We start from the raw sequence: 13,180 nt of genomic DNA, 5'->3' as shown, positions 1-13,180 counted from the left end.
TGGTAGGTGTGGTGAAGTTCTGAGTCCAAGGCTTGCACCAAGGGTCAGGATTAAGATGAGTCTGTGACAGTAGCAGTGAAGCTTTTGGATAAAGTGGACCTTTGCCTTTTGGCTGATCTATTTGTGGTTTCAGGGTTTGTGAAACAGAGTTGGGTGCTGGGGAATTGGTGAGGGTAACCAGAAGTGGTTTTGTGATAATTGTTTGTTTCTGCTGGTCAGAGGGAGAAGGCTCGTTAAACGAATGGGGGCAAGAAATGTGAATTGTTTTGCTCTCAAGAAAAGGGTGCCATTGAAAGGAGTGATTACTGGAGTAGCAGTAAATGTAAACGTTGAACAACTGAAGGGGAAGATCCCGGTGTTTGTGATGCTCATTGTTTGGTGAGGGCGGCGTGAGTGGTGAAACAGAAATTATTGTCTGTTCTTTTGAGTTTTGATGTTGAGTCTTTGCCCAACAAACTGATGTTAGGATATATACGTTATCCGGTACGAGCTTTTGTGCTAAATACATCACGTTGTTACAGGTGTCAAGCTTGTGGGCATGTGGCAGCAGTGTGTAGGAGGGAGATTCCTAGGTGTGAGAAGTGTGCAGAAGGGCATGAGACAAAGGAATGTGTAGCATTGGGGAAAGTAGTGGTATGGGTTAATTGTAGGTGTGCCCATGGGGCGAGAGAGACAGGTTGAGGTTTCCAGGGTTACAGATTTTGTCATATGCTGAGGCAGTGAAGAAAGTAGAGGAAGATGGGTCAAGGGGAGGGATCCTGAGAGGATTGGTGTGAGTATACCTGTACCAGTACAGAAGGATAAACCAACAAGTGATATATGTTTCAGTAAGATTGGATTTTTAGCATTTATAATAATGGTTATCAACTGTACTGCGGGGATGGAACATAAGTCACAGAAAATGGAGGTTGTGGTGGCAGCTGCAGAAAGGTATTTGGGCGTGTGAGACTTGACATCAGAAGAGTTACAGGATATGGGAAGTGGTGGTGTCCCATCCTTCCAGGTTGTTTGCTTGAACAAATAAATACTCTACCATCTAACACTATACGAACACATTTTTTTAATAATACAAAAATAACACCACCCTACTCCACTATTTGAATCTATTTTGTCCTACCTCAGGCCAAGTATAAGGGAGTTGTACTTCAGTCTAGTAGGTGGCGGCAATGCCACATTTATTGGATGCCAACCACCATTAAACCTCATTGAAGAAGGAAGGCTTTTCACTCATGTTGAAACAGTTTTTTCTTCGCATTATGGGGTATTGTGTGTAGATTGATGAGGAAAAAAACAATTTAATACATTTTAGAATAAGGCACTAACGTAACAAAATGTGGAAAAAGTCAAGGTGTCTGAATGTATCCCGAAAGCACTGTATGTCCTCTCAGACTATTGGTCTAGAGTAGGACTAGCTAGGGTTAAATAGTGGAAAGGGTGTTTTTTTAGAGGGCTAATAGGTGGTAGGGTCATTTCCATGTTCACTTTATTATTCTATCAAATAATATGTTGGTAGGAGAGGAATGGCCTCACACACCATTACAGTAGGTGTAGGCACCTAAAAGTTGGATGCGATCTGCCAACACAGCACATTCTGCTATGTGGCTCTCCATCTGTTCTGACAATGACAGACAGCTCCCCTCATACACCCCCCCATGAATGTAGAGGATCATCTGTACATATGAAAGGATTGGACAATTGTATTAATTACACCAGGGTGAACATTCCACATTACATCAAGGGGCTAGGGTTCATTTGGAATTCAGCCCAAGAGCAGAGGAACGATGAATCAAATATCACAGTTACAAAGTAAAGGGCTCAGGTTTAGCCATAGTTTGGTTAGCCATTCTATCTGTATAAGTAAGCAGCAATATGGTTGCCTCACTTTTAAAAGGAGACTAGTAATATGGTATTTGTGCACAGGCTCTTCTGTGCCCAATTATGAGTCATGCATTTTGAAAAGGTTAAGACTAAAATCATGGAACAGTCTCATTTTAAAAATACACGATGACACTGTCATTAACCAACATCTTTACACCATCATATAAATATACAGAATCCTTCTCCTAACTTGTTCCAACTTCCCTTTTCCATACACCAGCTGACCCATTTTCCATGGGCCTCCTTTTTTTCCATACACAAGACAACTGACCACATTACTCAGACTTCCTTGACCACTTCCCAATTACAATGGATGTTAAATGCAGATTTTATTCCAACTACAGTTACTTGAATAAAGTGTTTCATATCGACATTACCCATACAAACTGTTTCATAAGAGTACTATACTACAAATAAATTATTTATAGGAATGATTTATTAATAGGAATTCTCTAGGCTTCTGGTGACACTACTCTGTGCAGAGCACTGCCACGCCACACTCGTAAAAGTTGTGAGGGTCTTCCTTGGTGGCGATGTCAAAGTCTACGGTGAAGATGAGATCGGCTCGGGTGAAGTTCAAATACACAGGCAGAGTGACCTGTGGGCTTGAGAGATATACAAGTGTGTTATGTCATTAAGACAGTACAATTTGTATGGTATTTGGACAATATAGACTAGGAATAGCTCCCAACTTAATTGTATGTATTTGACTGACTTCCTATGAGCCATCTATTTATTGGATACATTCTAAGGGAATGTGAGGTTGGTGTTATATGTGGAGAAAGTTGATATTTGTAATCTGGCAATAGCCCGGAGGGGATAAATAAAGTTGTTGTATTGAATTGAATCCAATGAAAGCATTGAGCTCAATCGCTTAACATTTGTACATTCGTTGACAGTGCAGTATTTATGTTGTTATGAGCAGTACCATGTGCCTCTTCTCAGCGCTCAACTGCGTCACCCAGCGCAGCTGAGTCAGTGGCAGCTCAGTGGAGATGTAGTTGGAGAGAGAGAGCTTGTTGTTGTTGTGGCTCCCTGCAGCTTCAGACCTGTCAGGAAGAAAGAGGGGTATGTTAAGATCACTTAGGTTGATCATAAACATTAGATAAACAATAGGGGTTGGTTTAAACACTTATTTTTTCTTCCAGTCAGTAGACATTGACTCAGAAGTTATTTGAGTATTAAGGTGGTGTTCTCATTATCAAAGCACTCCTCAGTGAGGCTAAGTGTATCATCACAGCCAACCAAATAACACTCTTTCAATGGAGTTTCCATTATGAAATGTTTTTTTTGATCCAGGACTAGCCTTAATATGGGTCCAAGACACCAAGGAAAATCTGCACCAAAGCACAACTATATCAAAAAGTAGCTTTAGTGTTCCGCTGGGGTTGTGGTAATTCTTCCTCTCTGGTGAGAATACCTAGTGCCCTGACTCGTACTGTATATAGAGAGACTGATGAGTGGACCTTTGATGCCCAAGCTGCAGACGTCGAATGCGGCCTCCTGTGTGGTGGTGACGTTGACCTCCAGACACAACTCCTCCAGGGACCAGCTGTTGGCCTGGGCCACATACTGACGGATGGCCGTGATGTAGGCCTCAGGGACACACAGGCTGCCCAGGCACACATGGATGTTCTGGACAGAAGAGACATGAATTCAGAGTGGGTGGAGTCCAATACCTAGTCCAATGTCTCAAGTTCCTGGTCAACTATGGTATCAAGCCATGGCAAATCCACCATGTGGTATTAAAGGGATAACTTCTAGAGTGGCTTTGTTCTTAATTGTAAAACTTAACAACTGTTCATTGACTTCTTTAGAGTAGTTCAAGTCATTCAGAGTTGAATGAATTGTGAGGTTGTTGGTGAATGGAAAAATGCGGAGTCAGGCGCAGGATCAGATATGAGTAATAATCCAAATTTACTCAAAATATAAGTACCGGTAATGTTCCAACAAGGAAAAATACAATCTTCCAGAGCACAAAAGAACAAACCCACATGACAAACAATAACGCACAAAACAGAGAGGGAAGTCAGAGGGTTAAGTAAGGAACATTAATTAATAGAATGGAAACCAGGTGTGTATGAATAAGACAAAACAAAATGAAAATGAAACATGGATCGGTGGTGACTAGAAGGCTGGTGACATTGACCACCGAACGCCGCCCGAACAAGGAGAGGGACCAACTTCGGCAGAAGTCATGACATGAATAATATCCAAATGAGATGCGAACATTAGCAATATGCTAACCTGACGAATTAGGCAAACAGGGTGTCTATCAACTGTGAGAAATCATTAATGGAGTCATTTTAACATTTTAAGGTAACACCAAATCCACGAAGATCTTCCTTTGACAGGAATCTATCCCTTTAATATAGAAGTCAGATGAATGTACCTTGAGCTCCTTATAGCGCCCTCGCTGGCAGCTCCCTGGGAGATGGCCTGCAGCTGCTTGACGTGCTCGCTGAAGTCTGCCACCCACTGGATGACAGTCATGGAGGCAGGCACGGTGTAGTGGCACCAACTATGAGGCAGGATACCCGGAGGAGACATGCTACATGTTAGCATTGGGAATCCTTCTCGACACTCTATATAACCATATTGACTTGAAATAGTCTATATGTTACCATATTAAATTTCACACATTGTGACTGTACAACCACATTGGGGTATAACTGGAAAAGGTACATTTCCAGAAGAAAATGTGCTCTTGCTTCACCTATAAAAGCGTTTCATAGTACTGGAAGAAGTGTAGGAGTTTGATGAGGGTTGATGAGGGTCCGCAGGTCGTTGGTTTGCTTCTTGCCCTCGCACACCTGCACCACATCAGTCAGATCTTGGCGCACCTCCTGAAGCATGTGGGTGCCCATCTTCACCTCGCGCTCAAAGAAGCAGAACAGGGGATCTTGTGTGTGGCATTCTTTTCACCTGTACAGTCCTTGAAAAGAAACCCACACCCTGAGTGTTTGTGAATTGCATTATCAGAAGTCAGATCCGTATAAGAGTTTCATTCACATGAAATCAGGTTCAGGATAGACTCATCATTTAATGCAAAGATCCTTAAGAGAAGGCAGTTTGAGTCCGTGTGCGCAAGTGTACCCTAAAACTTAAATGAATAGCCCAGTCCTTTATTTGCTTAAATTACTGTACACAACAGGTGCTTATTAGAGACAGGCTTCTATTTGAGACTGGTGTCCATTTCCTTAACACAGACTGCTTTTGCTCATTTGCATAGTTAATTGTTAAATTTCCAGCATTTGAATACATTTTTGTCACGACCATTGTATGAAAAATTGGACCAAGGTGCAGCGTGAGTTTATTGATAGTGAAACTTCCAAAAACAACAAAGATATAACGATCATGAAATACATGCTTTTGCACACAATGTATATAGACTATTTTTTTCTACTGTGTTATTGACTTGTTTATTGTTTACTCCATGTGTAACTCTGTGTTGTCTGTTCACATTGCTATGCTTTATCTTGGCCAGGTCGCAGTTGTAAATGACAACTTGTTCTCAACTAGCCTACCTGGTTAAATAAAGGTGAAATAAATAAAATGAAATAAATAAATAAACGTAGCACACATCGGCACTCAAACAAACGAATATCCCACATCGCAGGTGGAAAAAGGACACATTAAGTATGATCCCCAATTAGAGGTAATGAATATCAGCTGCCTCCAATTGGGAACCATACCCACACAACAACATAGAAATATAATACCTAGAAATCCCCCTAGTGACAATTTCTTAATTTCCTGCACTAATGTGTTATCTACATACCATGTCGCGTTTCATTTTCCTTTAGTATGCCTCTATTTCGTAAAATTAAAAAGTTGTGATTAACTTGTTAGGGAGGATGTTCCCTTGTGGGGATCAAATCAGAGGATATTTTAGAGCGTCACTGATCGTTTTTCGTTAAAATTCAAACTTTCATGAAAACACACAAGCAAGGTATTGAATTAAAGCTACACTCGTTGTGAATCTAGCCACCGAGTCAGATTTGTAAAATGCTTTTCGGCGAAAGCATGAGAAGCTATTATCTGATAGCATGTAACACCCCAAAAGACCCGTAGAGGATGTAAACAAAAATAATTAGCGTAGTCGGCGCTACACAAACCGCACAATAAAATATAAAACATTCATTACCTTTGACCATCTTCTTTCTTGGCACTCCTTGATGTCCCATAATCAATACTGGGTCTTTTTTTGGATTAAATCGGTCCATATATAGCCTAGATATCGATCTATGAAGACTGTGTGATAAACGGAAAAAAATAGCGTTTCATAACGTAACGTCATTTTTTAAAAGTTAAAAAGTCGACGATAAACTTTCACAAAACACTTCGAAATACCTTTCTAATGCAACTTTAGGTATTACTACACGTCAATAAGCTATAAAAATCATCAGTGGGCGATGTAAATTCGATAGCCTGCCGTGTGGAAAAATGTCCGGAAAAAAATACAGACAATGCCTCGGGTCGGTGGTCGGAGAGAATCGGTTCCCTTTGGTCGGATCTACCAAGAATCAATTCAGATTCAAATGAGGAGACTCTATACATCCTGTGGAAGCTGTAGGTACTGCAAGCTCGGCCCCATATATTACGGTTCACCTTTAACAATTCATGGGAGTGGCGCATGGATATTTTTTTCCATCTCCAGTGATCAGATTTTCCTGCGCTTTTCGATGAAACAGACGTTCTGTTATAGTCACAGCCGTGATTTAAAAGTTTTAGAAACGTCTGAGTGTTTTCTATCCACACATACTAATCATATGCATATACTATATTCCTGGAATGAGTAGCAGGGCGCTGAAATGTTGCGCGATTTTTAACAAAAAGCTGCGAAAATTCGCATCATCCCAAAGATTAAATCATTCAGAAATTACTCAAATTTTTTCAATGTAAAAAAAATCTAACAAACCTAAAACTATTCACGGTAATCAATTAATTTAGACCCAGCGTTTATTTGAAACAGGCATTTATTTGCTGAAATGTGTGCTGTTGCCTGGCTAGTTAGAGGGACAGGCGGCTATTTGAGACTGCGTTTACCTGAAGTGTTACGGTATGTACATACATACGTGTGAAATATAAGTAATATAAAGAAATAGAAGTGGCAAAATACCACAAGAACACTCTTCCAACCTCAACCCATCAGATCCCACAGATGCTGCTCAAACCAGATGAGACATTACTGGGACGTTACCTTGATATTCTCCACCATACGCTTGAGGTGGTTGACCACCTGTGGGATGAGCGTCAGCCAATTGGTGGCAGTGGTGCGCAGCGTGCGCATCCAGGCTGGCCGGGCCTCGTTTGAGGTGGACACCTTGCGGTTGCGCTTCGTTTCCTTCTCGTAGGTTAGGTCATCCTCATCCTCCAGCATCTGCATTTTCAGCATCTTACCCATCATGTCAGTGCCTGAGCAGACCAACAAGGGGAACCGGAAAGGAGAAGGGAGGGGGGTTAGGGAGGAGACAAGCCCGTGGAAGGAAGAAGAGTAGGAGTGAGGGGAGAAGAAATTAACGGTGGACTTGACCAATGCCTTGCATTGTAAAAAAGACAAAGCCTTGCATTCTCATACACATGTTAATACGGGGTGGTTGTGCTTCAAAATTAGGGGTTACAATAAGTCAAGAAGACATGATGAAAACAAGGACACGGACACAAAGTCAAGAGTAAACAGGAGACCAATATAAAAAGTGAAGAGGGTTCCTGTGGGCTCTGAGAAAATCATAGTAACTCAAAGTGATGAAGTGATGGAGGCATGAAGTCGTACATGAAAAAGGTTTCCAAGGCTCTGTGAGAGAAGTCAATGTATTCAAATGGGAAAAGAGGGATGGATGGAGGGATGGATGCATCAATGGCTGGGGGTTGGAACCGGAAGCTAAGCAAGACACGAATTTGAAATGTAGCTGCTGGAGGGTGAGAACACCCCCATTCACATGGGTACAGCTACCACCACATGGGGCTTGTGTTATAACACTGGAACTGATAGGAGGAAAAGGAAAGAGACTTAGGGAGCAAAAATGAGCCACCAATGCCATTGCATCCAAGTTAACGGGAGCAATGTGAGAATATGTTCTGCATCAATGGTAGTCTTCTATAAGATTTAAAATTAAAATAAGGTGTGTTAGAACATATGTAGAGCTATTAGAGAAATGGAGAAACTGGGAGATGAGCTCCTGTAGCTCCTGTAGCTCCTGAGCTCCTCGCTGCTGACAAAGGATCCCACAGACAAACCCGGACACGCTCCTTGAGTTCAGCTGCAGACGGGGACAACCTGCAGAAGCCAATAGCATACCCTGAGTGGTGAGCAGGACCTTCTCAGCGTTGCTAGGCAGGCCCAGCCAGGATGGGGTCTGGGTGTCCGGCAGCAGTCCGGAGTTCATGAACTCCTCACGTCTGGAAGAAAAGACACAGAACAGCAGAGTGTCAATGAGACTGTATGGAGGAGGTTAGAAAATCCCCTTCTGAAGCAGATTCCTAAATGTGTTTCCTAAATGTGTGCATTTCAGAAGTTGCACTTCTAAAAAATATAAAGGTTTCCTAATGAATTTCTTTGACATTTACATAAGTTTTGCTGAGAAGGATTGGTCACAATATATTGGAAACCATGTTTCATGTTTTTTTTGCATGTACTGTATCAAAAAATGCAGCTTTCAGTTGCCAATGTAATGAAATAAAACTAAACTAAATTAACACCACTACCTCCCAACCCCGGCCACTGACCGGATGCCATCGGGCATCTTGATGTCCTTGTGGCCGTCCACCTTGAACTCTGAGTCGAAGCTGCCCGTGGTGAAGATGCGGTCCAGGAAGGTGTTGAGCAGACGCTGGTCAAACTCATTGTCGATGTGGCCACCGTAGATGGATTGAGCCATTAGGGTCTTCAGGGTCGCCCAGGGGATCTTCTCTGGGGAGATGTTCTGACGGCCCTAGGGTTGTGGAGGAAGTGGAGAATAGAAGGTTACCACCATAGAAATACATACAGTCTGGGCTTTAAAGTGTGATCAATTTGGTCGCATATGCAAAGTTTTATTCTAGGAGCACCATGCGACTAGAAATAAAATCTCCCAGATAATAATTGTTGTAATAAGGCTGTTGTTTCAGAGAGCCCTAGAAAGAAAAGCATCATGGTTGCACCATTCCTACAGCAAAAACGACCTGCTTCTAGCCCAACCAGGTCATAGGATCTGACCCATATTACCGGCGCAAAATTTGTATCTTCCTATAGCGGAACGCCGGGACCACATTTTACATTCATAACATAAACCTTGTTGTGGGCCATTCTAATACTACTCACGCATCGTTACCCAGTTGTCTACTTTGTTCAGTCATGTTACCTAATTGGCTAACTTTCTAACAACCTGGAAACATTACCAGCATAATCAAAAGGGATGGCTTCTTCAGGAGACCAATAATCATAACAATGAATGAATGACAGATCCCTTGCATGTCTTCATCACAAACCTGACATTTTTAAAGAGAATGTATAATAAACTAATGTCTCCACAACGTTACATATTACACTGAACATAAATATAAACGCAACATGTAAAGTGTTGGTCCCATGTCTCATGAGTTGAAATAAAAGATCCCAGAAACTTTCCATATTTCTTACATTTTGTGCACAAATTGGTTTACATACATGTTAGTGAGCATTTCTCATTTGCCAAGATAATCCACCCACTTGACAGGTGTGGCATATCAAGGTGATTAAACAGCACAATCATTACACAGGTGCACCTTGTGCTGAGGACAAAAGGCCAATAAAATGTGCCGTTGTCACACAACAATGACAGATGTCTCAAGTTGAGGGAGTGTGCAATGCTGACTACAAGAATGTCCACCAGAGCTGTTGCCAGAGAATTGAATGTTAATTTCTCTACCATAAGCCGGCCTTACAACCGCAGACCATGTGTAACCATGCCAGCTCAGGACCTCCACATCCGGCTTCTTCACCTGCGGGATCATCTGAGACCAGCCACCCGGACAGCTGATGAAACTGTGGGTTTGCACAACCAAAGAATTTGTGCACAAACTGTCAGAAACCGTCCCAGGGAAGCTCATTTGTGTGCTCGTTGTCCTCACCAGGGTCTTAACCTGACTGCAGTTTGGCATCGTAAAAGACTTCAATGGCAAATGCTCACCTTTGATGGCCACTGGTACGCTGGAGAAGTGTGCTCTTGAATCACGTTTTGTACCAGACTGATGGCAGACTGTGTGTATGGCATTGTGAGGGTCAGCGATTTGCTGATGTCAACATTGTGAACAGAATGCCCCATAATGGCAGTGGGGTTATGGTATGGGATAGAGGTCGACCGATTAATCGGAATGGCCGATTAATTAGGGTTCGATTTCAAGTTTTCATAACAATCGTAAATCTGTATTTTTGGACAACGATTTGGCCATTTTTTAAATTTATTTTTTATACACCTTTAGGCAAGTCTGTGAAGAACACATTCTTACTTTCAATGATGGCCTAGGAACAGGGGTTAACTGCCTTGTTCAGGGACAGAACAACAGATTTTTACCTTGTCAGCTAGAGGATTCAATCTTGCAACCTTACGGTTAACTAGTCCAACGCTCTAACCCCCTGCCTCTCATTTGCACTCCACGAGGAGCCTGCCTGTTACACGAATGCAGTAAGAAGCCAAGGAAAGTTGCTAGCTAGCATTAAACTTATCTTATAAAAATAAAAATCAATCAATCATAATCACTAGTTAACTACACATGGTTGATGATATTACTAGTTTATCTAGCGTGTCCTGCGTTGCATATAATCCATGCTGTGCGCATTCGCGAAAAAGGACTGTCGTAGCGCCAACGTGTACCTAACCATAAACATCAATGCCTTTCAACTTGTTATGGCTAGGAGTCTCCTAAAAGGAACACCCCCTCCCATTCAGCTGAAAAGGTGGCGCGGGAAATTCCAAAAAATATTCTTTCGAAATATTTAGCTTTCGCACATTAACAAGTCCAATACAGCAAATGAAAGAAACATCTTGTTAAGCTACCCATCGTGTCCGATTTTTAAAATGTTTTACAGCGAAAACACAACTTATATTTATGTTAGATCACCACCAAATTCAAAAACACACACAGCCATTTTTCACAGCCAAGGATAGAGTCACAAAAGCAGAAATATAGATAAAATGAATCACTAACCTTTGATTATCTCCATCAGATGACACTCATAGGACATCATGTTATACATGTATTGTGTGTTTTGCTCGATAATATGCATATATATATATATATATATATATATATATATATATATATATATATATATATATATATATATATATATATATATATATATATATATATATAGAAAATCTCAGTTTACATTGGCGCGTTAAGTGCAGTAATGTTTTGATTCCAAAACATCCGGTTATTTTGCAGAAATACTCACAATAAACATTGATAAAAGATGCAAGTGTTATTCACAGATTTAAAGATAAATGTATCCTCTGTGCAACCGCTGTGTCAGATTTAAAAAAAACTTTATTCTATTTCCTTAATCTGAGGCGCTCTGAACCCAAATTAGCCAAAGAAATAGCGACCATTTTGGCGTCATCAGAAGCTACAAAAAAACACTATATTCACTTACCTTTGAATATCTTCATCAGAAGGCAGTTCCAGGAATCCCAGTTCGACAATAAATGACTGATTTGTTCCATAAAGCCCATCATTTAGCCACTTGTTGTGTAGTTAACAGCCCAGCATTCAATCCTCCAAAAGCACGAGCAATTCCTCCAGACAAAAACTCAAAAAGTTCTGTTACAGGTCGTAGAAACAAGTCAAATGATGTATGCAATCCATATTTAGGATGCTTTAAACATTAATCAGCAATAAGGTTCCAACCGGAGAATTTCATTGTCTGAAGAAAAGCATTGGAACCGGAGGACACTCTCTCGTGAACGAGGCTTTCTGCCAGACCACTCAGTAGAAGAGCTCCTATGAGCCCATCCTTTATAGTAGAATCATACAACCAGAATCTAAAGACGGTGACATCTTGTGGAAGCCCTGGGAAGTGCATGCACATCCATACCTAAGCTGAACTTCAAATGGCACTGTTTGGAAAATCGAGTTCTCACTTCCTGTTTGGATTTCTTCTCAGGTTTTTGTCTGACTTATGAGTTCTGTTATACTCACAGACATAATTCAAACAGTTTTAGAAACTTCAGAGTGTTTTCTATCCACCAGTAATAATAATATGCATATATTCCCATCTGGGACAGAGTAGGAGGAAGTTTACTCTGGTCACGCTTTTGATCCAAAAGTGAAAATGCTGACCCCTAGCCCAAACAGGTTTAATCAATACACAGAAGTATATATTTTTAAACCTGCATATTTAGCTAAAGGAAATCCAGGTTAGCAGGCAATATTAACCAGGTGAAATTGTGTCACTTCTCTTGCGTTCATTGCACGCAGAGTCAGGGTATATGCAACAGTTTGGGCCGCCTGGCTCGTTGCGAACTAATTTTCCAGAATTTTACGTAATTATGACATAACATTGAAGGTTGTACAATGTAACAGCAATATTTACACTTAGGGTTGCCACCCGTTAGATGAAATACGGAACGGTTCCGTATTTCACTGAAATAATAAACGTTTTGTTTACAAAATGATAGTTTCCAGATTCGACCATATTAATGACCAGGCTCATATTGCTGTGTGTTATTATGTTATAATCAACTCTATGATTTGATATTTGATAGAGCAGTCTGACTGAGCGATGGTAGGCAGCAGCAGGCTCACAAGCGTTCATTCAAACAGCACTTTCGCAGCTCTTCGCTATGCTTCAAGCATTGAGCTGTTTATGACTTCAAGCCTATCAACTCCCGAGATTAGGCTGGTGTAACCAATGTGAAATGGCTAGCTAGTTAGCGAGGTGCACGCTAATAGCGTTTCAAATGTCACTCGCTCTGAGACTTGGAGTAGTTGTTTCCCTTGCTCTGCATGGGTAACGTTGCTTCGAGGGTGGCTGTTGTCGATGTGCTCCTGGTTCGAGCCCAGGTAGGGGCGAGGAGAGGGACAGAAGCTTTACTGTTACACTGGCAATTCTAAAGTGTCTATAAGAACATCCAATAGTCAAAGGTATATGAAATATAAATGGTATAGAGAGAAATAGTCCTATATAACTACAACCTAAAACTTCTTACCTGGGAATATTGAAGACTCATGTTAAAAGGAACCACCAGCTTTCATATGTTCTCATGTTCTGAGCAAGGAACTTAAACGTTAGCTTTTTTACATGGCACATATAGCACTTTTACTTTCTTCTCCAACACTT

The 13,180-nt window shown here is 41.2% G+C and overlaps 1 non-coding gene across 1 annotated transcript; it reads right to left on the bottom strand.

Annotated features, from left to right (window-relative positions):
• Positions 1–4,853: 4,853 nt before the first annotated feature.
• LOC112257214 lies at positions 4,854–4,925 on the bottom strand. Its single transcript, XR_002954546.1, has one exon. It is a non-coding gene; the product is annotated as a small nucleolar RNA SNORD50 (small nucleolar RNA).
• Positions 4,926–13,180: the final 8,255 nt, after the last annotated feature.

This window comes from Oncorhynchus tshawytscha, linkage group LG24, assembly GCF_018296145.1.
Source record: "Oncorhynchus tshawytscha isolate Ot180627B linkage group LG24, Otsh_v2.0, whole genome shotgun sequence".
NCBI lineage: Eukaryota > Metazoa > Chordata > Actinopteri > Salmoniformes > Salmonidae > Oncorhynchus > Oncorhynchus tshawytscha.
This window is presented reverse-complemented; position numbering and strand designations above follow the sequence as displayed.